The sequence below is a fragment of the Ambystoma mexicanum genome, chromosome 9, assembly GCF_040938575.1.
Source record: "Ambystoma mexicanum isolate Mex_15411 chromosome 9, UKY_AmexF1_1, whole genome shotgun sequence".
Lineage (NCBI taxonomy): Eukaryota > Metazoa > Chordata > Amphibia > Caudata > Ambystomatidae > Ambystoma > Ambystoma mexicanum.
The window spans coordinates 447,638,481-447,665,456 of NC_090931.1; the positions used below are offsets into that span (position 1 = coordinate 447,638,481).

General features: G+C 46.2%; 1 protein-coding gene and 1 long non-coding RNA gene across 5 annotated transcripts in view; one reads left to right on the plus strand and one right to left on the minus strand.

The window, feature by feature from the left end:
• LOC138488164 (uncharacterized) overlaps nt 1-5,402 on the minus strand; it is a 142,577-nt gene extending 137,175 nt beyond the window's left edge. For all 3 annotated transcript variants that reach the window (XR_011274597.1, XR_011274596.1, XR_011274598.1), the window contains exon 1: nt 5,278-5,402. This is a non-coding gene — a long non-coding RNA (uncharacterized lncRNA). The remainder of the gene's footprint in view (nt 1-5,277) is intronic.
• Nucleotides 5,403-5,481: 79 nt separating this feature from the next.
• Nucleotides 5,482-26,976, plus strand: part of DTX2 (deltex E3 ubiquitin ligase 2) — a 1,122,618-nt gene continuing 1,101,123 nt past the window's right edge. The window contains exon 1 of one of the 2 annotated variants that reach the window (XM_069614954.1): nt 5,482-5,772. The gene's annotated coding sequence lies outside the window, so the exon portion shown is untranslated. The remainder of the gene's footprint in view (nt 5,773-26,976) is intronic. The other variant, XM_069614953.1, reaches the window with a different exon arrangement.

Sequence of the window (26,976 nt, forward strand, 5' to 3'; positions counted from 1 at the left end):
TATAAGGAACTCCCTAGGCCATTCACCTTAACTGCATATATGGGAATGTCAGATATAAAGAACATTATGGAATCCAGAGACTTGGAGCAAGGCAAACCAATAATATGGGACTATGCGCATGAAAGAATATCGGTCTAAGGGGTCCATAAGTGTGAGCCTAGAGTCCACAACTGAGACGAGTAAGCTGGATTGGAGGAACATGCAGGTGAGGGGCGAAGCAGAGACCATACCAATATGCCCCCCTTCTTCCACACACCAAGATGTTCCCATCCTACCCTCCAGACCCACACCACGATGCCCCATTCCTCCATTCCAGATCCCACCAAGATGCCCCCTCCAATGCTGACCCCACCCAGATGCCCCCATTCCTCCCTCTAGACCCCTACCATGATGCCCCATCCTCCCTCCACACAGCAAGATTCCGCAACTTGCCCTCCAGATGCACACCAAGATGCTCCCATCCCTTTCCACACCAAGATGCCCCATACCACTCCACAGAACCACAGCCCATCCATCCCTCCAGGCCAATGTGGGCCCATCCCTCCCTTCAGACCCACAAGATGCACTCATACTTCCACACACCAAGTTGGCCCAATACCTCCATTCCAGAGCCCACCAATATGCCCCTTGCCCACCCTCTAGACCCACATGCAGATGCCCCATCCCTCCCAAACCACACCTAGATGTCCTAACAAACCCAACCCTGCAGACCTGCACACAGATACCACCCTTCAGACCAACAGATAATCCCATCCCTCTGTTCCAATCCGACACCAATGAGCCCCCATCCATCCATTCCAGACCCCACCAAAATGCCACCAACCTGCCAATCCAGTCCCCACCAAGATGCCCCCATCTCTCCCTCTAGGCCCAGACCATGATGCCCCATCCCTCGCTCCACACACCATGATGTCCCCATCACGCCCCAAGGCCCACATCTAGATGCCCCATCCCACCTGCCTGACCTATACAGATGCCCCATGCCACCCTCCAAACCAACACACAGATTACTCCATCCGTCCATTTGAGACCCAACCAAGATGCCCCCTTCCCTCCGAACCACAACCCACCAAGATGCCCATCCCTAGACCCATACAATGATGCCCCCTCCACACACCAAGATGCCCAAACCTGCTGTCCAGACCCACAAGATACAAGATCCTCTCCTTGCCCAGGCCCAACCGTGCTGGGGGGGGGGGGGGGGTGTGGCCCTTATCTTCCCTGAGTGGATTCCTGACATTGTCACTCCTATGCAGACCTACTCCTCCTTTGAATGCCTTGTCCGACGACTCCCTCTCTCGCGCTCTCTCTCTCTTTGCCATTCCCTTACTGTGGCTACTATCTATCGGCCACCTGGTCAAATTTCCTCCTTCCTCTCCGAGTGGGCTGACCTCTCCTCCTCACTCCTGTCCTTAACCACTCAACTCCTCTTTCTTGGAGACTTCAATATCCACCTTGATGCCTCCTGTCCTCCCTCTAGACTCTTTCGCGACCTCTGCGACTCTCTCTCACTCTCTGTTCTCCCGTCTGGGCCGACCCATTCTGCAGGGCACACTCTTGATGCTCTGATCTCTTCTGACCTTCCCCTCTCTGTCCCTCTCTCCACTGCTCTCTCCTGGAGTGATCACTTTCTCCTATCCTCCCACCTCACCCTCCCTACCCCACAGACAAAGCCACCCTCATCACTGCCACCCACCTTCGCGGTCATACGACCCATGAAACGCGTGTCAGTTGAGGCTTTCGCTACCACCTTCTCGCCCCCCCCTTCCCCTTCGGCTGACTCCCACCCTGACATAGCCCTCTCCACTCTGCTATATCTGATACCCTTGATATCCTTGCCCCTGTCCTGAGAATCCGCCTGAAGCCCAAAGCCAAATGTAACTCCTGGTATGACTTGGATCTCGTCACCCTTAAACGCAAGTGCAGGGTGGCAGAGAGGAAATGGCGTGCTTCATGTTCATACTCTGACAAATGGGCCTGCCGCCTGCTCCAAAGGCACCTTCTCACTAAGAAGAGAGCCCTAATCCAAGCCCGCATCTCTGCGGCATCTAACAATTCGGCCGAACTCTTTAAAATCTGCAAGGAGCTGGCCAACCCTGCTGCAATCTCCACCTCTCCTGTCCCCTCCCAAGCCCTCTGCACGGCACTGGCCTCTCACTTCATTTAAAAAACTCAAGACATCCTGTCCTCACTCTCCTCCTATCACCTCCCCTCCCCTATTCCCTGCTCTCCCTCTGGCCTTTCTGCAGCCACCGCTCCTCCCTCCTTCTCTGCCTTTCCCCTTTTTTCTGCTGACGAGGTTTCGAGACAAGTCCGATCTATGAAAGTCTTGTTAAAACAGGTCCACCCCTGTTCCTCCAAATCTATCAAGGACCACATTGACTCCCTGGCGCCTGCCCTGGCTGACTTCTGCAATCACTCCTTCGCTTCTGGAGTCTTCCCATCCCCCCTCAAGCACTCCCTTCTTAAGAAACCCTCCTCCGACCCCTCCTGCCCAGCTATCTATCGCCCAATCTCTATCACTTCCTTCCTGGGCAAGCTCCTGGAGAAACTGGCCATCTCCCAGCTTAATCTCCATGCTGAATCTGTTGGTAGTCTTCATGACCATCAGTCTGGCTTCAGAGCTGCCAGAAGCACGGAAACTGCTCTCCTGAACATCCGTGAGGACCTGCTCTCAACCTTGACTCAAACACCCCTTGTGTTCTCATCTTGCTCGACATCTCTTCTGCCTTTGACACTGTTAACCACACCATCCTGCTCAACCGTCTCCGTGATAACCTGGGTATCACTGGTCAAGCTCTGGCGTGGCTGTACTCCTTCCTCTCCAATCGACCATCCAAGGTCCAACTGGGTTCCTTCCTCTCTGACATCTTTTGCACTACCTGTGGTGTCCCCCAGGGATCTAACCTCTCCCCCCGGTTGTTCAACCAGTATCTGGCACTTCTTGCTCACCACATCGCCGCTCTCTGTCCCAACTTTCAGTGCAACGCAGATGATACCCAGCTCATTTTCAGGCTACCCTCGGCATCCTCTTCCACTTCCCTCATCTCTGACTGTCTTTCTGCTATCCAGGAATGGTGTGCCGCCAACAACCTCTGCCTTAATGCCAGTAAGACTGAGATTCTACTTATCGGCACACCCACTCCCTCCTTCCCTGCAGCTCTCTGGCCGGCCTCCCTTGGCCCTCTTCCTGCTCCTACCTGCACGGCAAAAAACCTCAGGGTCATCTTCGACTCCACACTCTCCTTCTCTCCTCACATCTCTGACGTCTCTAAGAAGTCACACTTCCAGAGAGGTATCCTTCCTTTCCTCTCCTTCCCCCAGAAGCTCACTGTCTCCAGAGCTCTGGTTCTCTCTAGGCTGGACTACTGTAACAGCCTCTATCTAAATCTTCCTGCCTCTACTCTCTGCCCTTTGCAACTCATACAGAACAGGACTGCCAGACTTGTCCTTGGCCTCAAGCCCAGGGACCGTATCTCTCCAGGACTGAAATCACTACACTGGCTCCCAGTGGCTGCAAGGATTAAGTTCAAAACCCTCTGCATTGTCCACAAGGCCTTCTGGGGCCTTGGGCCAAAATACCTGCAACTCTCTCTTCCTAAATATCTTCCTTCTCGAGCCCTTCGCTCATCCACCTCCAACCACCTCAGGGTCAGCCGCTTCTTCAAGCGACGAGCTGGGGGTAGATCTCTCACCGCAGCAGGGGCCTCCCTCTGGAACAGCCTTCCTGCCTCCCTGATACTTGAGGAGAACCATCTCCGGTTCCGGAAGCACCTCAAAACATTCCTCTTTGCCTCCGCTTTCTCTCCCTCTCTCCCCTGCTAAAATCACTGAACCTGCACTGAATCTGCAACTGGGCCACTCACCGATCTCGTGTCCTGGCCCAGCCACTCTTCCCTGCACTGCCTACCTGCACTACGGGACTGTCTCTGTATCCTACAGCCCCTTCTCCCGGCACTTACTTTGCACTTGCCACCAGCTGGCCTTTTTATTTATCTTGTATTCTACTAATCATGTACTGCACTTCCCCTCTCCCCTTTCCCTGCACTTTTCCCAGTCCCCCTACCCTTGCACTTGCGCGATCTGAATGACACCTAGCCTAGTAGGATCGTTGTCTGTCTCCCCTTGTTCCCCCCCCCGCCTCGTCGCGCCTTGAAACACTTGTGTATAGGCGCATTACAAATACCATATCATATCACATCACACCAAGATGCCCCCATTCTAGATCCCATCAAGATGCACCCTCCCTCCAATTCAGGGTACAACATTCATTCATTGCAGTTTTTTTTTGTCGAAAAAAAATGGGGTGCATATAAGGGGCAGGGTGGTGTATAGGGAATAAATAATAGGGAACAGGTGGTTTGGGGGGACCCCCCCCCCCAAAATAAAAAAATGCAAAGATTTTTTTAGACCAAAAATTGTCGGGAAAAAGTGCTGGGAAAAAAACAGCTGATGAATGAACATAGAATCTGATCCAGACCCCACCAAAATGCTCCATCCCTCCTGCCACATAGCAAGATGCCCCATCCTGCCCTCCAGATCTACACCAAAATGTCCCATCCTCTCTACACACCACGATGCCCCATGACACCCTTCAGACCCAAACCAAGGTGCCCCATCCCTCTACAGACCTACAATGTGCACCCATCCCTCCATTCCAGATCCCACCAATATGCCCACACTCTCTGATCCAGACCCCACCAAGGTGCCCCATCCCTCTATCCAGACCTACAATGTGCACCCATCCCTCCCTCTAGACCTATACCATGATACCCCACCCCTCTGTTCCAGACCCCAAGATGCCCCCTTCCTCCATTCCATATCCCATCAAGATGCCCCTCCCTCTGATCCAGCCTCCACCAAGCAGCCCCATTCTGCCCTTCTGCCCCACACCAAGATGCCCCCATCCCTTCCACCAGAACAATGTGTCCCTATCCCGCCATCCAGACCCACACAAAGATGCCCATCCCTCTCCACACACCAAAATGCCCCATCCTACCCTCTAGACCAACACCAAGCTGCCCCATCCCCCGTTGCAGACCTACACTAAAATGCCATTGTGCCTCCCCGGACCACAACCAAATAGCCCAAGCTGACCCCCTCTAGCCGAACACAGTCCTCAATCAACATTATCTTCCATTTTAATTAATTCTCTAACTTATCCTGTTTTATTAGCCCCCTTGGATCAGTTAAACCCCACCCTCCATTGTCCCATGCACTGTTCCCTTTCTTAGCCCTCCAAACCTGTCACGTTGAATAGATTAAAATTATGTTTACATTAAATGTAATTTTCGGCTCCCCAATCTCCATCTGGCGTTTTGCACAAGCCTCCCGCTAGCTCCATTCCAGCTTAACCCCCAACTTGACAACAGGAAGCTTCCCGGTTCCCGCTCACGACAAGGAACAAGATGACGTGAACGCTACGTGAGGAGCAGGGAACGTAACGTGCCCTAAGTCACGTGAGGAAGAGGGCGGGGCGTTGCTATGGTCCTTTTCTCCGATGGGAACTAGACACTACTATTTTGCTAATTCGGCTGTAGGAAGTGAAGCACAGCTAATAGATGAGCGGAGATAAATAGCGCTAGGCTGGTGTTACGAGGGTTTACTTCTAAGTGATTCACATGGATAAACAGAATTAAAAAGACGTTATTCAATGACGACTTGGTTGTTTGATATGCAGCAACATAGCGCGCCACAGGCAGAGTTGTTAAGACGAGATACTCCAAGTCTGCTCTCCAAGTCAGTGTGGATATACTCAGGAGATTTATAGAGGTAAGCGTTTTTTTTATGTTCGTCCCACTGTGTTAAATCATAGTGAATCTCTTAAGTTTGGGTGACATTTGGTCGAGTAGCCTAAGAGTGCGTTTAATCGTTCATTTTGAAATAGAGCAGGCCAGCAGATGGCAGTGTTGTTCCGAAAAGTAATGGATGTCACTAACTCATTTCTATTGCAGGTTATTTTTGCAGCATTTTCTTCTCCCTCGGCTGTATTATACCAACCACACATGACATAGTGTAGAGAGTAATTTGAGCTTAAAAGGTGTGTGTGTGTTTATATATATATATGTGTGTATGTATATGTATGCACATATATGTATGCCGCCTTTTGCAAAGGCAATACCGGCTCTCCGTCCTCACCAAGAAGAGAGCTCATATCCAAGCCCGCGTCTCTGCGGCATCTAACAACTCTGCTGAACTCTTTAAAATCTGCAAGGAACTGGCCAATCCTGCCGCAGTCTCTACCTCTCCTGTCCCTTCCCAGGCCCTCTGCATGGCACTGGCTTCTCACTTCATTTAAAAAACTTAGGACATCCTGTCCTCACTCTCCTCCTCTCACCTCCCTCCCGCTATTCCCTGCTCTTCCTCTGGCCCTTCTGCAGCCACCCCTCCTCCCTCCTTCTCGGCCTTTCCCCTTTTCTCTCCAGACGAGCTTTCTAGACAAGTCCGAACTATGAAAGTCTCGTCGAAACAGGTTCACCCCTGTTCCTCCAAAACTATCAAGGATCACATCGACTCCCTGGCTCCTGCCCTGGTGGATTTCTGCAATCATTCCTTCGCCACTGGAGTCTTCCCTTCCCCCTGAAGCACTCCCTTGTGCATCCTCTTCTTAAGAAACCCTCTGCCGACCCCTCCTGCCCGGCTAACTATCGCCCAATCTCCATCACTCCCTTCCTGGGCAAGCTCCTGGAGAAACTGGCCATCTCCCAGCTCAATCTCCACATTGAATCTGTTGGTTGTCTTCATGACCATCAGTCTGGCTTCAGAGCTGCAAGAAGCACGGAAACTGCTCTCCTGAACATCCGTGAAGACCTGCTCACTAAACTCGACTCTAACACCCCTTGCGTTCTTATCTTGCTTGATCCCTCTTCTGCCTTTGACACTGTCAACCATGCTATCCTGCTCAACCGTCTCCGTGATAACCTGGGTATCACTGGTCAGGCTCTGGCGTGGCTGACTCCTTTCCTCTCTGACCGACCCTCCCAGGTCCAACTTGGGTCCTTCCTCTCCAACATCTTTTTCTCTACCTGTCGTGTCCCCCTGGGATCTAACCTCTCTCCTTGGCTGTTCAACCAATACCTGGCACTCCTTGCCCACCACATCGGCGCGCTCTGTGCCAACTTTCAGTGCTATGCGGATGATACCCAGCTATTTTCAGGCTACCCTCGGCCCCCTCCTCTCTTTCTCTCATCTCTGACTGTCTGTCTGCCATCCAGGAATCCACCAACGACCTCTGCCTTAAAGCCATTAAGACTGAGATTTCCACTCATCGGCACACCCACTCCCTCCTTCCCTGCAGCTCTCTGGCCGGCCTCTCTTAGCCCTCCTCCCACTCCCACCTGCAAGGCTAAAAACCTCTGGGTCATCTTTGACTCTGCACTCTCCTTCTCCCCTCACATCTCTGACGTCTCTAAGAAGTTACACTACCAGCTGCACCTCCTCAGAGGTGTTCTTCCTTTCCTCTCCTTCCCCCAGAAGCTCACTGTCTTCAGAGCCCCAGTCCTCTCTAAACTGGACTACTGTAACAGCCTCTATCTAAATCTGCCTGCCTCCACTCTCCGCCCTATGCAACTTATCCAGAACAGGACTGCGAGACTTGTCCTTGGCCTCAAGCCCAGGGATCGTATCTCTCCAGGACTGAAATCTCTGCACTGGCTCCCAGTGGCTGCAAGGATTAAGTTCAAAACCCTCTGCATTGTACACAAGGCCATGTGGGGCCGCAATACCTTAAACTCTCTCTTCCTAAATATCTTCCTTCTCAAGCTCTTCACTCATCTGCCTCCAACTCCCTTAGGGTCAGTCACTTCTCCAAGCAACAAGTTGGTGGCAGATCACGCTCTTCGGCAGGGGCCTCTCTCTGGAACAGCCTTCCTACCTCCCAGAAACTCGAGGAGAACCATCTCCGGTTCCGGAAACACCTCAAAACCTTCCTCTTTGCTTCTGCTTTCTCTCCTCCCCTGCTGAATTCCTGACTGAAATTGCACTGGTTACCTGACCACCCTTTCTGATCTCTGGCCAGGCCCCGTCAATTACCCACCTGCACTGCCTCCCTGGCAACCCTGCACTTTGGGACCGTTTTTCTGTATCCCTTCAGTCCCCCTAATAGCACTTGTCTGCACTTCCTTGCACTGCCACTAGCTGGCTGTTTTATGTGTCTTATTTATCCCACTTCCCATGTACTGCATTTTCCCCTCTCCCTTCCCCCTGCGCACTTTTCCTTTCCCCCCTTCCCATGCACTTGCGCGATCTGAATGACACCTGGCCTAGTAGGGTCGTTGTCTGTCCTCCCTTTGCCTTGTCGCGCCTTGAAACACTTGTGTATAGGCGCATTATAAATGCCATATATCATATCATATCCGCCTAAACCCAGAGGCATCAGGGCGCCAGACCAGTTGCACACTAAAAACCAACTTCAGAATAGGAGATGCGTTGCAGGACTTTTTTAACGCTCAAAGTCATTTAGGTAGATTACTTAACAAAATATACCAGCTCTTACCAGAGCCCAAGAGTAATGGTGCTAGGGAGCGGTGAGAAGAAAGTTAGGTGTCATTTAGGCAAAGAGCCAAGTTTTTAGGGCCTTGCGGAAGGGCCAGTATGATTACTCTGAACGTAGCTCATTGTTTTGAATCGCCTACATTTTGCTAATGTTCTATTTCGAAGTCTCGGCAAAGTGGACGTTGCAGTAGACCAGTCTTGCCCTGAGGACTGCTCTGGGGATGGTGAGGCAGCTGGTAGGTGTAAGGAATTGGCTGCATTGATGAGTTTGGCTGTGTAAGCAGCTGAAGAGGCGATGAGATTCACTTGTCTAGTAAGGGAGAGGGGTGCCTCCAGAGGGACGCCCAGCGTTTTTACTGATGCTGTGTGCGGGATGTGAATACCATCTATTGTGAAGGCTGATAATTGGGAGTTGAGCTTCTTGAGCATGGCCGGTGACCCTAGGAACAGGAGCTCCGTCTTGTTGTCATTAAGGCATAGGTCGTTTGTGGCCATCCATGTTTGGATTTGTATATTTTGTTGATGGTAAGGGAATCTGCGTCAAAATGCCTGACCGGGGGCAGAAAGATTTTGGTGTTGTTGGCATAGTTTGTGTAGGATATGACAATGGAGTCCAGGAGGTCAAAGAGGGGTTTGGTGAAAATGTTAGAGGGTGGGGGGGGAACACAAGAACCTTGTCGGACACCACACGGAATAGGGATTGGTAGGGCACCTGTTGGGTACTCTTGAGTCTATCCTTGGAGTATTATATTCTCTTTAAAAAAGTTCCCTGTACTGATTTATTTCTAAGACCGTTATTTAAATCTCCCCTTGCAGATGACTGTGGTGATATTCCTTTTAAGAATCACTGTCATGACTGTGTCCCTATAGATGGGCGTCACGCTGGCACATGCAGTAGTGTGGCCTGTCTCGAAGTGCATTCTTTTTGTTGGGCCCTGTGTGATCACAGAAGGCCCTACAACAATGGCAACAAGGTGGTTGTAGTGGCTGCAGCCACTCAATCTCCGCGTGCTGCGACGCCCTCCCTGGCGGTGCACGCTGCTCTAATAACACCCATCGAGGCCTGTGGTGGGCGTGACCAGCAGGCTCCCGGAGCGTGTATACGCTTGCACAGTCTCCTGCACAGTTGACCGACGCTGCCTTATCCTGGCAGCTGACGCCAGTGGTGCATACTCGCACTGGCCAAGGCGAGGAGGAAGGGGAACACCACAGACAGCTGGCATTCAGTGCTCACCCGACACAGACGTGTCCATCAGTGACGGTATGCCTGGAGGTGCTTCTGAGGGTTGCGATTCCATCGTGGACTACTTGTGTGCCCTTGAAAAGCTGAACTGCACCTTCTGTGGGTGAGACTGTATCCAGACTGTTCTCAAGTGCCTCATCTACCCGCTCACACAGCCCCAGTAACATATGATCACGGAAGGCCCTACAACATCAAAATGAATATGGAGTAATTTGAAGAGAAGCGAGTAATACGCTTTTTGCGCCTGCAATCTTTTGGGCGTATTTTGAGCACAGTTTGCTAAGTAATTGGTAAATCGAATTGGAGATGTATTAAGTGCACCTACTGTAGTAGAGTCTTCCCTAGAGTAGTAAGTCATATGAGTGACAGGGTGAAACTGTCAGGTGTCGAACCCTGAAGAATTTCCGTGACTTTTTTACTGCGATGTAGGATGTGGTGTGTATATGGAGTAAGTGTGATTTTTAGAGTATTTCGTTTTTTGTTTTTGTGAAGAAGAGATTAGGCTAATAGGGTGTGTGCAGTTAAGTTCATCACGTGTTACAACGGACTCATGCGTGTATCTATGAGCACTTTATTTGTGAAACAAAAACATGAATACAAATATTTCATATAACTGCAGAAAGATGTGTAAAATACTAAATAAATGCGTTTTTACAAAATATACTGATTGTTATAGCATTTAATGGTATTGGCATAATTGTTTTTTTGATCGAATGATACATTTGACTGAATTTGGTCAGTACCATTCGATCGAGGAAAAAAACGAACAATTAGACTAATACATATGTGGAGCGGGAGTTGCGGTGGTGTCCCCCCCCCCCCCGCTCCCTATGATCAGTATGCATTAGGCTTGGGGGGGCATTCCAGGGGGGTCCCCTGCGTCCTCAATATTGGAGGCAGGGGACCGGAAAAAAGAAAAAGGCACCCTTTGGCGTCGGATCCGACCTGCGTTGGAGGGACAGATCTGATGCCGCAGGGCTGAAGTGGATCAGGCGGCGAGCAAACGGGTAAGTGGGGAATAGAGTGCTGGGGGGGGGGACTAAACATTATTTTTTTTTTATTCCGCAAAGCCATGCCATACATCAGACGATCTGATCTTGCATACGGTCAGCTTTTTTCTCGATCGATTTCTCCCTACCAATTATTTTTTCGGTCAAACATACTCAAACCCATCTAAGTTGGTGTCCTGTCGTCTGCAAAGTAGCAGACAAAGGGGTTGGTCGTTTTTTCTGATTTTGTTTGAGGGGAATACCTTTTTGGTCCAGTCTCTCTAGTCTTTTAAAGGATTATGCCAAATTCTCCTCCTTCCATTGATGTGTACAGAGAGAATGGGACTATCGAAAATGTGTAAAACCATAAAATGGCTGACCAGCAGAGTGCAAATTTGTTTTTGTGAAATGAAAATGGACCGTTATTTATGTAGTGTTGAGTGGCTACATTTGGTCGTTTTCCTGACTGCTTCACGTTTTGGCAGATGTTGGGAATTAAGCTATTTGCAAAAGATAACAAACTGTGGTCAAGTGGAGAAACTAAGTATAACCATGTATGCTTGTTGAAGGGATCAATCAAGCACGCATAATGTGACTGAATCTGCATCAGCCCACCAGAGTCTGGCTGGAAGCGATTAGCCCACAATGACATTCCGCACTTCATCCTATGAATTGTGAAAGGCTGTGCCAGGCGCAGCTACCACAGTCTCCACGTGGTACTTATGGCCTGCAGTAAGATGAAGAGTAAAACTGGGAACATCCAGCATAACCGACCATCCCTAGATTCCATTGGTTTAAAAAAAATTAAACTTTATTTAAACATTCATATCACGAACAAGGTGTCATGTCACATATACTCCGTAATTCGGGTCTGACAGCGTTACTTCCAGTATTATGCAAACAAACCATAACAGTATTTCATAAACCTAGTGACAACAGTAGGCCCTATGCAAGAGAAATGAGGTTGCACCGACTGCAGTATCCATCATTTTACTATAAAAGCAGAGATAATTTAGGAGCCATGCTCCCCACCAGATACGCTTCAAGAGGGAAAACGCGTACATCATGAGGCATGTACCATGACCCCATCAACAGCTCGTTTGTTAAGAAAGCGTTGAATGGATCACAGATATTGCGAGGTCTAGAAGAGCCCATCAACAATGAACAATAGCCCCTGTCTGCATCACAGCACCATGTCATGTCAACCAACCAATTGTGAGTGGGACAGAACTCGACCAGGGCACTAGGATACATCCCATTGCCAACAACATAAATATTGACAGCAATTTCCCTATATCCATAGCAAGCCCAGGTATCTTCCCAAACATGTAGCATAGTAGCTCCCTAAAGTACTTTTTTCAAATTATTTGAGTTAGTGCAGATACTACAGAATCCCAAAATGTGGAAAGTTCTGGGCATGCCCAGATCATATGTATGAAATCTGCACGCTCTTTGACATTCGGGGCACTTCCCATCAACCATGTCTGTGTCATCAAACCTCATTTGGTGAGAAGGAGATGAATACACCTAATGCAGGACCTTATATTGTATCGGCTTAAATCTAGTATCCAATGCTAGTTTCTGCATGTATAAACGCATAGAGGACCATAGCTTATCCAGTTTCATTTCAACATCCCTCAACCACTTTGACCTGCACAGGAGATCCTTGGGGGTAAACTTCTGGGCTATTTGGTAAATGGTGGCGACAGTTCTCTTAGAGTTGGCCGAATGTACAATATACTGTAAGATATATTCTTTTTTTTTTTGTTATTTTTTTTTTTTATAAGATTTCTGCAGGAACCAAGGTATCAAGGCTTGAAAAGCCACACGTAGCCGGAAGTACTGGTAAATCAGTCTATAGTCATGCCCCAATTTCGCTGCAAACTGTTCCGTGAAAAAAAATTTGCCACCTGGGTAGAAATCATACATGTAATTCACTCCCATCCATGTCCAGTCCTGTACTATCACTTTATCACAGGTCTGGTCGAAGTCCTTAATGCCCCAAAACTGCAATTCCGGCATATATGGAAATTCAAGGCATAAATTAGTTTTCAAAAATTGATAAGCAGAGTTTGCTAATTAAAATGTTTTTAATTTTGATTAGCAAACAAACCCATTTCATTAGCAATTTTGTACTAATATTGTTAATATCACCGATGTTGTTTGTACCCAAGACATGAAATGAGAAATAATACAGCAGTTTTGCTTGCTGCTGAAATAAGACATTTGTAAGAGGAGTCAGGCCTTGCAAATTCTTTAATCTACAGCTAGACCTGCAGTTTGGGTGTACCTATTCAACCTAAGAGAAATGCACTCGACCTATAGTAACCAGACAACAAATGTATAATGCGATTTCTGTAAAATGGTCCATGTCCCTATGTCATGGCCACAGACGCCAGAACACAAAAACACACCATCTAGTGATGGGGGTAAAGGGTCACTTGACTCACTTATGTCCCTTTTGGGACCTATAAACACAGGGGCCCTGGCTGGACTCAGTCCCGGCGCCAGGCTCGTATAGAGATGTGAGCAGGAACACTATTTCAGTTCAGCAATGCTTTTATTTTACAACACTTTCCAGGAGCCGAAAGCCTTTATTCCAGGGAACATCCTCATGTGCTGACTCATCAGGTGTGGCTCCCTAGGCCTGGTCTTCATGTGCTGACTCATAGGGTGTGGCAGGCAGGCTGAACCTGGTGGGCGTGGCTTCAGAAGCTCTGCTATATAAGCTGCTCCATCCTTAAGGCTGGTGCTTCGCGTTACTGTGCACTCGCGTGCAATGTGGCGCTCACTACCGCTTTAGACCAGTTTACTTACCTTTGAAACTAGCCGTTCTCCTGCATATACTCGCCTCCCGGAAACCGTTGCTTCATCTACAGACTCATCCAGTGATCTTGATCCCGACTCCGAATCACCGCACTCCGCATCCACAAACTCTGACTCTGTGAAGAAGAAGAAAGACAAGATTAGAACATCCGTCCTAGGGCCGCGCCGCATTTGAACCCTGCACGCCCCCTAGTTAACAATTTACCAGCTACTGTACTGCTGCAGCTTTGTTCCTCATTCCCTCCGGGTGTCGCCTTGAGCTCCACAGCTTCTGCCGGCTGGCAACATCACCTGCAAGGGAAGAAAGCAAAAGAGAAAACATCAAAAGTGGAACTGACAGCAATACAAGACAACTACCTTACAATACAACAAAAACAGATGAGGAAACACAAAGGCAAACGGCAACACTTACCTGAAGTATAGTGGCTTAGTCGCAGCAGGACTGACTACCATGTGCAAGGGACCAGTGAAGGAACTTGGTCCAGATCATACAAGCGCTCCTGCCAGAAGCAGCAGGACGGAGTGCTTGCCAAAACTAATCAACAGGAGCAGTCCCGAGCAGCATCAACTATTACCACCAGTCACCACATAAGCGCAGAGAGACCTCGCCCCCGGGAGGGCTGCAACCGTGCCCCAACGCTTCCGCAGAGACCAGGTGAGCGTAACACACTACAAACCCACTTTGTTTGGCGCACAGTGACACTTTGACATTTACTGCAAACAAAGTAGATGTTAAATAAAAGTTTCAAACATATCTTGTAAATGCTACTCGCGCTTCGTTTGGCCAGCTGTCTCCTGCGGGTGGTAATATATAATACAATCCTTAAGCAAAGCCAGCTCTAGAGGCTAACTACAGTGTTTGGTATTGATGTAGATTTGTAGATCTACAGACTGGATCGATCTATGATCACTACTTTGCGTAAGCATTTAGTTCACTTTTTATATTCACTATGTAAGGGGAAAAAGAGACTAAGAGTGGATTGCGTGGCAGGCAGAGAACTGGCCAAACTAGGCGGAATATTGTAGTTTGTGGTCATCTCACTTTCAGGGTACCTGGTATAACGCAACAGAGTGATAATATAGAACGTCAAGGAGTATTGGTTTAATCAAGGGTTCAGCACCAGTTGCAAGATGTATGCAACCTGCAGGTTACAGAACTACGTTTGCCATCAAAAGCATTTGATCATGTGATAATGTACATTTTCAAAAGTTAGCTTGTCAACATGCTGCTGCATCTTCCCCAACAAAATGAAATATAGTAGACACTATGAAATTCAGATACACCAACCTAACTTTACTGTAAAGTATGGATTGATGCAAGGTTTTACAGTCTCAATACTGTAATTATGTATTTTTACACCACTTACCTTTTAGGAATGGAATTGCATAACTGTCTTTTTGAAAGATATAAAGTTTGCACGTACTTGTCTTTGCCAAACAGGATATAAAAAGCTTAATAAAAGTATCATCCCGAATACTTCTGGTTTGCAATAATTTGGGGAAAAAATTATTGCGCTCCTACACATGCATTTGGTACTTAAGTGTGGAGGAGAGGATTACTGATGCAATTTCCCTCCATTAGCACTTGAAGTGAACAGAGAAAAGAGGGTGAAGAGAGCACCAACGGCAAGAGGAATGCAAGGCAAGCTCTGCTTTCATTGAAGATGGCAACTTAATTAGCTACATTTGCTACACAAGCATTCATTTGATAAGCAAAACTACAGAATTGCATAGCAAATTGCTATGCGACAATGCTTAAATGCCTTGAAATAGGATTTGTAAACGCTTAAATGGTCTCCAGCATTCATCAGCCATGCAAGACACTGGGTCAAATCTGCATTTATCCCTGACACACATGGATTCAAGGATTGCCTGCAGAGAATAGGAGTGCATCAACCTCCCCTCTATCCTAACCTGGCGAAAGGGCAATGAGCCAGGCATCCAAAAAGGGCGCTTGGGCTGCTAGGTAGTAAAGTTCCATATCTGGGGCATCCAAGCAACCCTAGTCATAAGGACGAGCACCCTGGTCATAAAAATGCGTAAGTGTTTTCCATTTAATTCTGGTTGAATTGGGATGCCACGCTAACTTCACTAGCAGTGAGAAAAGTTCTGCAACAAAATTTACCCCCCAGCCAAACTAAAACATTTTGAAAAAAGTATAATCGTTTAGGGACTATCCCCATTTTAGCTAAGTCATATGTCGAGACAGCAAGAGTAATCCACCGCTCGTTCTTCCTCTTGAGATAATTTAAATACGCATCTTGGTTACCCTAATACCAAGATATTAAACCAACGTCTCTTCCCACCTCCAAGAGCCAGACCCACTCGGTTTAGATGTGTAATCATCCAGTTGACGCAAGATGGATTTAGACCACTTCATCCTTAGTCCTGAGATGTCACCGAACCTTTCAACTTCCTGCATAGGGGTTAATAGATTAATTTCAGAGTCTTTAATGTAAAGTAGAACGTTGTCTGCATATGACACCAGTTCTCGCTGCCCCCAAAGCCAGACTGCGTTCACAGTGCACAAGTCGCAACCAAACAGCGAGCGGTTCGGTTGCCAGCGAAATAACGGCATCATAGCATCCAGCTTTATCAACAAAATTGGTCTGTAAGAAGCGCATACAGACTGGCTCTTGCGAGGCTTCAGTATCAGTGAAATTATCGCTTCTCAGAATGTTGGGGGCAAACTGCTTGCCTGCAAACGACTCCTGCCAGACCTTCAGCAGAAATGAGGCCATGCAAGACCCAAACATTTTAAAGAATCCGATTGTGTTTCCGTCGGAGCCAGGAGCTTTAGAGGAGGGCAGTGCCGCAGTGGCAGCCATTATATCAGCAGTCGTAATTGGGACATTAAGGAGTTCACATGCGTTTGGATCCCATTTAGGCAAGGAAATATCACACACATACGTATGAAGCACCTCTGACGTTTGTTCTCCTTGGCAATGTGTGCAGTGTGCTCTAGCACCAGGAAGCCTCTTTTGCACTCGATGGAATTACAAATGATGATCTCAGACCAGATAATTGGACAGATTTAGGGAATATGGCAAATATCGCACCTTGAAACACTTGTTCGCACCTTGACATTTATAACGCTCCTATATCATATCAAGTACTAATTGTTTATCATTTGATTCAGTAGGGAGGACTCAGACATCGGACTGATGCTTTCACACTTGCAACTAAACTTGATTACATGGAGGTCTTCTAACTCAATGTGCGTCATCTATGACCTCATTCTATGTGAAAAAATATAAAACCTATCGAGGGAAGGGATTGGTTAAGGGAACATATCTACTTAGAGAACATATAAGGATTAGTGCATCATTGGCTATCCCTTATCTGTAGGGCATGCCTTGAACTACCTCTAAATATGTATAGTACCGATTATAGCAGATTAAAAAACTGTGGATTGGTCTCTGCAACATTGTTTATATTGGGTTTTACCTCAACCTCACTGATTCATTGTCCTACTGTCCCAACCTTGGACTTTTGGCTCTTCAGCAACACTAGCATGAAACGAAACTTAGGTGTTTGAATCCCGTCGTTCTATTCCTCATTTCTCATTTAGACCATCATACCTCATCGGTAAGCCATAATTCAAAGTCGTCAGTTTGTAGTTGACCATGTTGCCTGCTCACTGGCCTGGAACATTCAAGGGAGTGTGAGCACATCACTATCTTCACTTGAGGCTCTAATGAATAGCCCTTGTTTTTGACTTCTGAGTCACATGTTAAGAGACCACGAATTTGTCCATTTCAGCCTTCTATTTACTGCTATTTGATTTTAATTATGCAGGGTGTTGTTGCTCCTGTTGGCCGCTAGAGACTTGCTCACTCTATCTCATATGAACTTTGTATACTTTTAATTGACCAGCAGGTTGGCTCCCACAGATGTTTTGGTCTTCAATCTATGAAAAGTGGCCCACATTCAGAGCTTATCCATGTACCACCTTTGTGCTTATCCCTTAAAATAGTATCCTTAATTCTGTGCCAACCTTTACTCGTCTGCACATGGAGCTGTTTTTCCACGTCTCCTGATTTTGCAGCCTTGTTTTGTCTCTGAGGTAGTTTGGTTAAGTTCAACATGAGCCAGTGTCCTTCTTCCTATTATGGCTGTACTTGCCACGTTATATATACTTTTTTATAGCAAGCGTCTATATGTTTTCTTTCTATCTTTCGTTACTGCGTATTTACAGTTATTGGTCAAGGTACATGTTTCTCTTGGTGCTTCAGTTACATTAAGTATTTTCATATTGTTTCAACGTAGGATCATATATCCTCTTTGACATCACTCCGTCCACATCAGATTTCCCTTTATCGTACGTCCATGATGTTCATAGGTGCTTTCTGACACCCTTTCATGTGGCATCTTTCTACACTTTCAGAGAGGGTACATTCTGAATGGCTGTCTGAGTGCATAACATATCTCATACACCCGATGTGGTATTGGAACAATACAGGGTGTCCCATTTACTTCTCTTCTCCTGCTATTCCAATATGACGGTGGTGAGGGGGCGGGAACTAGTGAGAAAGCATCTACCTTCTCCTGTACATTAGCATCCCACTCCATCAGGCAAGGTGCAACAAGAGGAACCAATCGCAAGCCAACCAGGATATAAATGTCTACTTTGTTGATCTCATGTTTTTAATTGGTCCCCGGAGCCAGGAGGTATGGAGTTATTTTACTGACACCCGCTTTTTCAAAGTAATTTTCAATGCAAAAATTACTTTTAAAAAACTCATCGAAATATATAGGGGGTAAGGGGTGGAAAGGGTTCATTGGGGTTCGGGTAGGGATATAGAAAAAGAGGGCTAAGGGGGGACGGGACCCCCAAAATAAAATTGTTTTAATGCAGGGTGGCCCACTGATGCGCGAATTGATGCCCAAGCCCTGCAACAGTAATTCAGATTGTCGCGCTTCTCGCTCTCCATGAATTAGAATTATGCAGCAAACAGATCTTTTCTACCCCACAGGCCGCATCTTGCATGGAACATGCCCATCTCATCCAGAGATACGGTTCCTACTCAGTGCCTCTGTGACAGCAGTGTCGCCTCTAAAGCAGGTCGCTTCCCAGCTTCATTTGTCCCTCTCCCCGTTGGCTGCGCCGGGGCCCCAACAAAGCAGGCTCCAGGCATCACTCATCACTGTCCCCCATGCCGGGAATCAGTCTTACCGCACACCAGGCTCACTGTTTCCCAGGATTGGCTACTGGGCCTCCGATGCACATCGCAGAGGCGATGCACCACCCATGGGGAGCAGGAAATATGACAATCGCACCTTTTGTGGGGGCTCAACATGCCGAAATACCCAGGTGCGGCCCCACTCTTCCTCCCGTCTCAGCTTCAGCTCAATGCAGATCAGTCATTTTGGCCGTACACCCTCTAGCGCCCACCCCAGATTCGGAAATCTACCAAAATGTCGCCTCCAGAACTCCAACTGCTGAAAATGCAGTTTTTAAAAACATTTTTCATTTTTCTTCGACCCACCTTGCACCATATATATAATGCAAGTATGTGGGGATTACAGGGGGGTCTCCCCCCGCATATGTTTGTCGTGTAAAGGGGGTTGAAAAGACATCGGACTACTGGGGGGTCACAGTAATGACATAGACCCCCAGATTCCAATATTTGATTCCCATTTAATATTATCCAACCCACTGTTAATTTCTTTGACTGCTGAACCTACCTACCAGACCATCTCCCCATTTAATACTTTCCAACTCAGTGCTGCTCATTTTATCAACGCCAAACCATCTGACATATGACTAACTGCCCTAGTTCTGCCAGCCTTCCAGAGATACTAAAATAATGCTGTTGCACCACTTTGTATTACTTATCACAGGGCTACTCATTTTATCGCTTTTTAGAGTGAAAAGTTGCATGAGGTCTACCTGACATGTGACCAACTCTGCCGCAGCTCTACCAGAATTTAATGTCACCCCCCATGTCATACTATCCACCGTGATTGCCTCCTTTACTGGCCTTTCAAGGTCCCGTTCTATGCTGAAATTAGACTCTCTCCTGACCTTCCTCACACTCTCTCCTCTACATTTTACACTCTGCCTGCTCTACCATCATTCTCTGCCTCCATCTCTAATACACCATCCCGGCGGGACTGATAGTCCGCAATGAACCTTGTCTGTTTTTAACAGACAAAGAATACACTACCACCTTTAGCCACATTGCCATTAAATGCAGTAGGGACCTCATGGTCCTCACCATAACAACTGCCCAGCGTCTTGGGGCCGAAATACAGAAGGAGCTTGAAAAGGAAGAGAAATTCTTTTTAGAAAACATCACTATTTCTAACGCTCGTGGACAATTAGTGAAAACTAATAAACTCTTTGACGACTTTAAGTCGACTACTCTAAGCAAGAAAACAAAAAAACTTCAGTTTGACATACAGGAATTTAAAGTGGATAAAATATTCCCATACATTACAGACGAATACATTGAAGCCGCCAAAACACAGTCAACCTCCCAATCACGAAATAAAGGCAGACGTAGGTGGGTGTCATTTTCAAATTCTAGCAGTAGTAGCTCTGACGGCCAGGCCAGACAAGACCGGCAATTACCACAAGCTTTTGGAAATCGCCCATCCCAACAATCTTTTTTACCCCTGCAGCCTTTTTTAGGCAGAGGTGGCCCCGGAGGGCCTTTTTGGGGGCAACCATGGTTTCCCCCGTATCAACAACCGCGCCGCCAATTTCGCGGACGGCGCCGTCCGAACAAGTAGCTGAACAAAGCGACATACCTATTTTTAATCTTGCTAAAATTGACCTTACATTTCCTCAGATTAAAGTTCTCTCGAAAGGGCTTTCATTTGTGCCTTCACAAAAAACGGACTGGTTTGAAACAGAACTTGAGGTTCGCCGGTTCCTCAGAACATTGCGCCTCAAAGTTTTTTTTAATGAACATGGAGGTAATGAGCAGGAATTAGATACCGGCTTACGAGCCCCTTCAATTTTCAAGCCTCAAGATAATGAAGTCACAAAAGAAATTTTGACCTTTGAAAAATGTGTCCTTCGAGATTTAGACAAACTTAAAAGCAACACAAAACAGAAATCTCTTAGACATAATCTCTCCAAATTAGAAAACTCTGCTCTCACTGAATTATCCAATAACCCCTCCATCGTCATAAAACCTGCAGACAAGGGAGGGGGAATTGTAGTTATGTCTAAGGCTCAATATATCAACATGATGGACACGTTATTACAAGATGATGTCAGCTACAAGAAACTCAGGAAGGATCCCACCCGAGACATTCGTACGGAAATTGAAAGCGTAGTACAATTTGCTTTAGATCGCAAATGGATTACGGAAAAAGAATCTAAAATTCTTATTACCAGTCAAAACCGTATCCCGACTATGTATTCTTTACCCAAGATACACAAAAATCAGGCAAATCCACCCGGAAGACCAATAGTTTCAGGCTGTGGTTCGATTTTAGAACCACTGTGCAAATTCATTGACGTATTTCTGAAACCTATTAGCGTAAGAACTGAGACATACCTCAGAGATACGACTGACACTATCACTATTTTTGAAAATCTTGAATTTGATAACACTACCCAACTACTGGTGACAATGGATATCCAATCCCTTTATACCAGCATTCCACAAGATCAAGTGATGGAATGCATGCGAGAAGTTCTCCAGGAATATGATCGCCAGGATCGCGTTCCACACAATTTCATCTTGGAACTTTTGGCCATAGCTCTCAACAAAAATTATTTTGATTTCAATGGCCAGTTTTTCTTACAAGTAAAGGGTACCGCTATGGGGGCTGCATTTGCGCCGAGCTTAGCGATTCTTTTTATGTTCAAATTTGAAACTCGTTACATTCTATCTTCCACCAATCCCTTCCGCTATTCTATAACCAAATGGAAGAGATATATTGATGACATCATATTTATTTGGACAGGCACCAAAGCCGAGCTAACACTCTTTTTTAATTGGTTGAATAATGTTGATCCCAATATCAAGTTCACCATAGAGTCTAGCAATATCCAGATTCCCTTTCTAGACTTAATAATTAAAGATGAATTTGGAAAATTGAAGTGTTCGCTTTTCCGTAAAACTACAGCCCGGAACACTCTTCTACATTACTCCAGTAATCACCCTCGAAATATTAGGGATAATCTACCCTATGGTCAGTTTCTCCGGATTCGGCGAAACTGTTCCGAGTTATCTGATTTTTATGAACAAGCAGATAAGCTTAGCAGTCGCCTTAGAGATAGAGGTTATCCTAAACGATTGATTACACAAGCGTACAAAAGGGCCCGTTTTACTGACCGTGACAATTTGCTCACGCCCAAACAAAATCCCAATTTAGTACTGGATAAGAACAATCCACAGTTGACATGTGTATTGACCCATGGGCCTCAGACCTTCGAGATCAAAAAACTCATCTCGAAATACTGGCCCATTGTCAAAATAAATTTGCCAGACACACCTCCTCCCCGCTTCGCTTTCAAGAGGGGTAGCAATATTCGTGACAAACTTGTGCATTCTTCCCTTAAGAAAGCCGCCCCTAGAATAGGACTCTGGGATCTGAGGACTACCACAGGGCATTTCCCTTGTGGATCTTGCTCTGTCTGTCAATTTACCAGGAAAATGAAGGAGTTTAAAATTGGGCCAAAAACATGGACATTCACTACTATGACAAACTGTAAAACCACACACGTGGTATACTGTATTCAATGTCCGTGTGGCCTTCGGTATGTTGGTCAAACTTCCCGACCGGTGCATATTAGAATATCTGAACATCGATCGAGAATTAGGTGCAAAATACTTACTGCACCTCTAGTAAGTCACTACATTGAGCTACAGCACTCCGCTAATGACATATTATGGTGGATTCTGGATGTGGTAAAAAATATGCCCAACACAACCCACTGCCTCCTACAGAAGGAGGCTCGCTGGATCCATCGTCTCTCTACCCACATTAATGGACTCAATGAGGATTTCAGTCCAATCTAACGTGTTTGGGCTTCCCTCTCTTTCAGCGCCTTTTTGCCCCCCTTTTTTGTTCTCAAATGTCACATCAATTGATCCGTTCCTTGATTTATCACTCTTTTTCTTTCTGACTGGACTCAGCTCAAGTATGTCCAGCCACACCTGTGGAACGACAGTGCTTTGCAGCTTTCGAAAATACTTACTGTCTTGTGTTCCCTTCGCGCTTTCGGACGTTTGTGGCTGGGTGTTTTTTCGGTTGACATGCGCCTGGGTTTTGTCTCGCGGGTGGCTGCCTTCTTCCAGCGTGATGTGTCCTGCTCCCCAATCGGGCGTTTCCTTTGCGGGCTTCTGTCTGCGTTTCGGCGCGGCAGTGCTCCACGCTGGGGCCGGCTTTCTCAGTTGATGTTACAGAGGCCGTCGTCATGGCGCTCTCTTGTATTCAGCCAAGTGAGTGACATGTAGGCGGGGCAGCTCTCAGCCTATTCACACACTTCGGCTTGAGGCCCAATGAAATGGCGAGTTTGTTTTCCCGCGGCCCCCCCCTTTAGGTTATATGAGCATTCATGCTCGCTGTGCAGATAGTCGCGAGAGGTGTCCAAGAATGGCTGTTCCCCTCGTTCGTCTGCATTTTATTTTATTTTATTCTGGTCAAGCAGACATAGGTAAGACGCAGTCACTTGCGGTTTTCCTTTTTTTAAACACGTTTAGTGTTCATTGCATACATTCGTCCATTCCTCTAAGCTTCGGGGTCTCCTCTGAGTATATATTATTATCATTTTTTTCACTCAGAGGCTGTACACCATTTATGCCAGTGACAAGGGACCACACTAGGTTACTCGAAGCACGTGCTCATCGCACTCTATACTCCACAGATTGCACCTTTCATCTGTGCATGCTATTGAGCTACAGGACTTAATCCATATGCGAGTATATACCTTTCCAATCCCCTGCTGATTTCGAAAAATTTTAATTTGTCCCCTTTTTTCAAATAAATTTCTTCTGATAAGTTCCTCCTTCCATTTCAGTTGTTGTTTTCTCCAATGTGAGTCCTAACTCGATGCAGTTACACCAAGGGTCCTATTGGTTCCGCTTTTCAGGCATTACTGTCTTGGGCCTTTGAGCCCTTTATCACGCCTGTATTTCTAACTTACCCACAGCCCGTAAAATTCAGGTAATTGTTTTCTTGATTCATTCTCTTTTAAACAACAAGGGCAATTTTACTTAAATTTTGGAGTTCGCTCTCATCATGCTTTTAAATTTAATTTCATTTTCTTTCATGTCTGCTTCCCCACAGGGTTAAACTGTTGTGAGGTTCTTTCGCCCTGAGGAAGGCAACTTTCAACTATGCAAAGAAATTAAGGCCAGACAGGCGGCATTTTAGCCGAAACGTTGTTGTGATGATGTCAATTTTGAATTTTTCTGAAACATTTTTTTGACACCTACACGTAGGCAGACCTGTCATAAGGAATATTGGAGTTAGATTTAGAGTGGACACTGTTGCTCTGTGAAGAAAAGGAAGAATATTTTTTTTTTACCTTAAGAACTGTTTACACATTCTTCCTCCACTAGTACTCCATTCCTTCTTTATTTCGTTTTTTGTGATCTTATAAAAAGAACAACTTATTAATTTTTTTTTTTTTCAGTTTTTCAAAAAGAATAATTGATTGATTGTTTTTTGTTCTTTAAACTAAATCAAATTTCCTACTGTGAATTATAATTCTGAGTGTTTTAATTTTTGTCACACTTCTTTGTTATTACAATTTTTGTGTTATTAGGATTTTTCTGTTTAAGAAATAAACATTTAAAAAAAATTTCTAGAAACTTGCCCTTTTTGTTTTCAGAGAATTCCACTAAAGTGTATGATACCAGAGTTTGGTACTTTTTTGAATAATTTAACCATACTGACTTTGATAAACAGCAGCAAGGGACCTTCGGTGTTTATTTCCATCTCTAATACTGACAAATTGCCATCTCTATTGATGAAGGCTAACCCCTCTTGTACCCCATCAGACCTCTTTGCTCCTCAGCTAGTCAAACCTATTGCCCCTATAATGGCCTCTCGCCTCGCAGAACTCTTCATCCTGTCCCCTTAAAGTCCACTTGCTTTCCCTCTGTTTTCAAACCAGCCACAGTCATCCCTCTGCTATAAAAGCAAGGAGCTGACCGATCTTACCAGCTAACCTTTGCCCTATATCTCTAATTCCGCACTACTATAATGTGCTCAAAAGAGTTGTGTTCAACCATCTTGCCAAATTCGTAGACATTCACATATACAAGCAGGGTTCCGCCAATGTGAATCCACAGAAACTGCTCTCATGACTGTATCCAACTTCATTGCCTCTGCTAAGCACTTAAACCTATCCTCTGTCCTAATTCTCCTTTACCTGTCTGCTGTCTTTGATGCCATTTATCATTCTGATCTCCTTAATTCTCTTTCTTCTTGGTATTCGTGATTGAGCCCTTGCCTGGATTGAATCCTACCTTGCACTTCAACAATTCTGTCTCCTGGAGCAACAACACATCTCAACTCACTCCTCTAACTGTTGGTGTTCCACAAGGCTCTGTCTTGGTCCTGCTCCTCTTTACACTCTACACTTCTGCTTTTGGGGCACTGATCTCCTCCTTTGGATACTCGTACCAATTCTTTGCGGACAACATCCACATCTTCTTCTCTTTTCCTGAACACTTTTCTGATCTCTCTATCAACATTTCCATCTGTCTCTCTGCCATTAAATATTGGATGGCTTTGCACTCTCTGATGTTAAACTCTACCAAATCAGAGGTTCTCTTCTTCCCTGCCAAAAGCTCTCCCTCATCTCTTCTAGTTCCCACCTGACACTCTCCACTACTCTTCTTCAGCTAGCAACCTCTGCGCCATCTATGACCCTTCTCTACTTTCATCTCCAAAACTGGAACAGCAGCTCACCTCAACCTCCTAAATATTAGGAAAATAAGGCACCTACTTCCTTTCCACAGTGCCAAGCATCTCTTAACCACTCTTGTCTTCTCTAAACTGGATTACTGTGCCAGCATCCTCTTTGGTCTCCCAACTAGGCTTTCTCTCCTCTCGACAAGATCATTAACTTTGCTACCAGAACACTCTTTCAACTCCCTTACTTCATACCTACTTCCTCATAACATCACTGTGCTGGATGGCTGATGAGGCAAAACAGGGCCAGATATCAATTTCTTCTCCTGGTTCACACATCTAACCACGGTAAGGCACCACTGTATCTATCCTCCTCTCCAACACTACAAGCCTTCCCGTAATCTCTGCTCTGCCACCTCGACTACCCTTGTGGCTCCTTCCCCTCCCTGTTCTTCCTCTCGCTTCTGCTCTTCCCTCTTCTTGCTTCACTTTCATGGAATTCTCTTCCCCCTGACATCCGAGAAACAGTTACCACGGATTTGCTCAAAACCAAACTAAAAGCCTACCTCCTCACCTCAGAGTTGCCCTCTTAACCTATCTCTCGTCTGCCTGCTAGCTTTTTCCTCGCTTCTAACTTGCCTCTGTTGGCCACTTCCTCTACCTCCATTCTAGCACTTCACCCATCATGGTGAAGTCCCGAGCGCAGCTGGGCGTACCTCCTACCTGCACTAAAGGTTGTCCTTAATCTATGTATGTATGTATTGTACCCGGTAATTGTTCCATTTACTGCCCTCCACAACCTGGTCAGAATGTCCCGCAAACTCACCCCATTGTAAGAAGCTTCCCGTCCAATCTGATTTATCTATTGTGCATTCTTTTGTGATCAAAAAAACATTGTTCCTCCTGTATATAAATAAAATAAATGTCAAATTATGGACATTGCTTTTTTATCAATTGTTATCATGTCATTGCATTCAGAAGGATAAAAGGTGGAACTAGAAACACAGGTCATGCCGCTTTCTCGGCCACAACCCACCTGACCTTTCACAGGTGCTCTTCTGCCTTGTTCTCTTGCTATAATGTTACCATTTTTGGGGTACTCTTGATCATCAGAATGATGAGACTGAGTGAGGCACACCTGGCATGCAACTGATTTTGCTTCAGAAATAGAAGTATTGTACAGGTACCAGCTGGATATTAAGGTTTTAATATCCATTTCAACTGAACTAATTTTATTTCCATTGAATGGATAAATGGATAGGTCCGTTGCACCTGAAATGTGACTGTTTTAGAGGTACCTACATTTAAGGAAACCCATTCTGCCCCAGCTCTCTATGCTCAATTTTTCCATACCCACCTCAAATGATCCTTATGTCATTGCCCTGACAAAGCAAAATGACTCAGCCTGGCTCACTTGGCATGGGAATACCGCAACTAAATTCCTTCAACAGTTCAGGCCTGTTTATTTCATTTGTTGGGCAGGGTTCGAAATTGAGATTAGATGAGCAGGAGCTAAAATCAGCTCCGGTGTTTCTGGCATCACCCTGTAGTGTAGGCAAGAGCGAACGCAGGGGAACCAGGAGCTACCAGAGATGC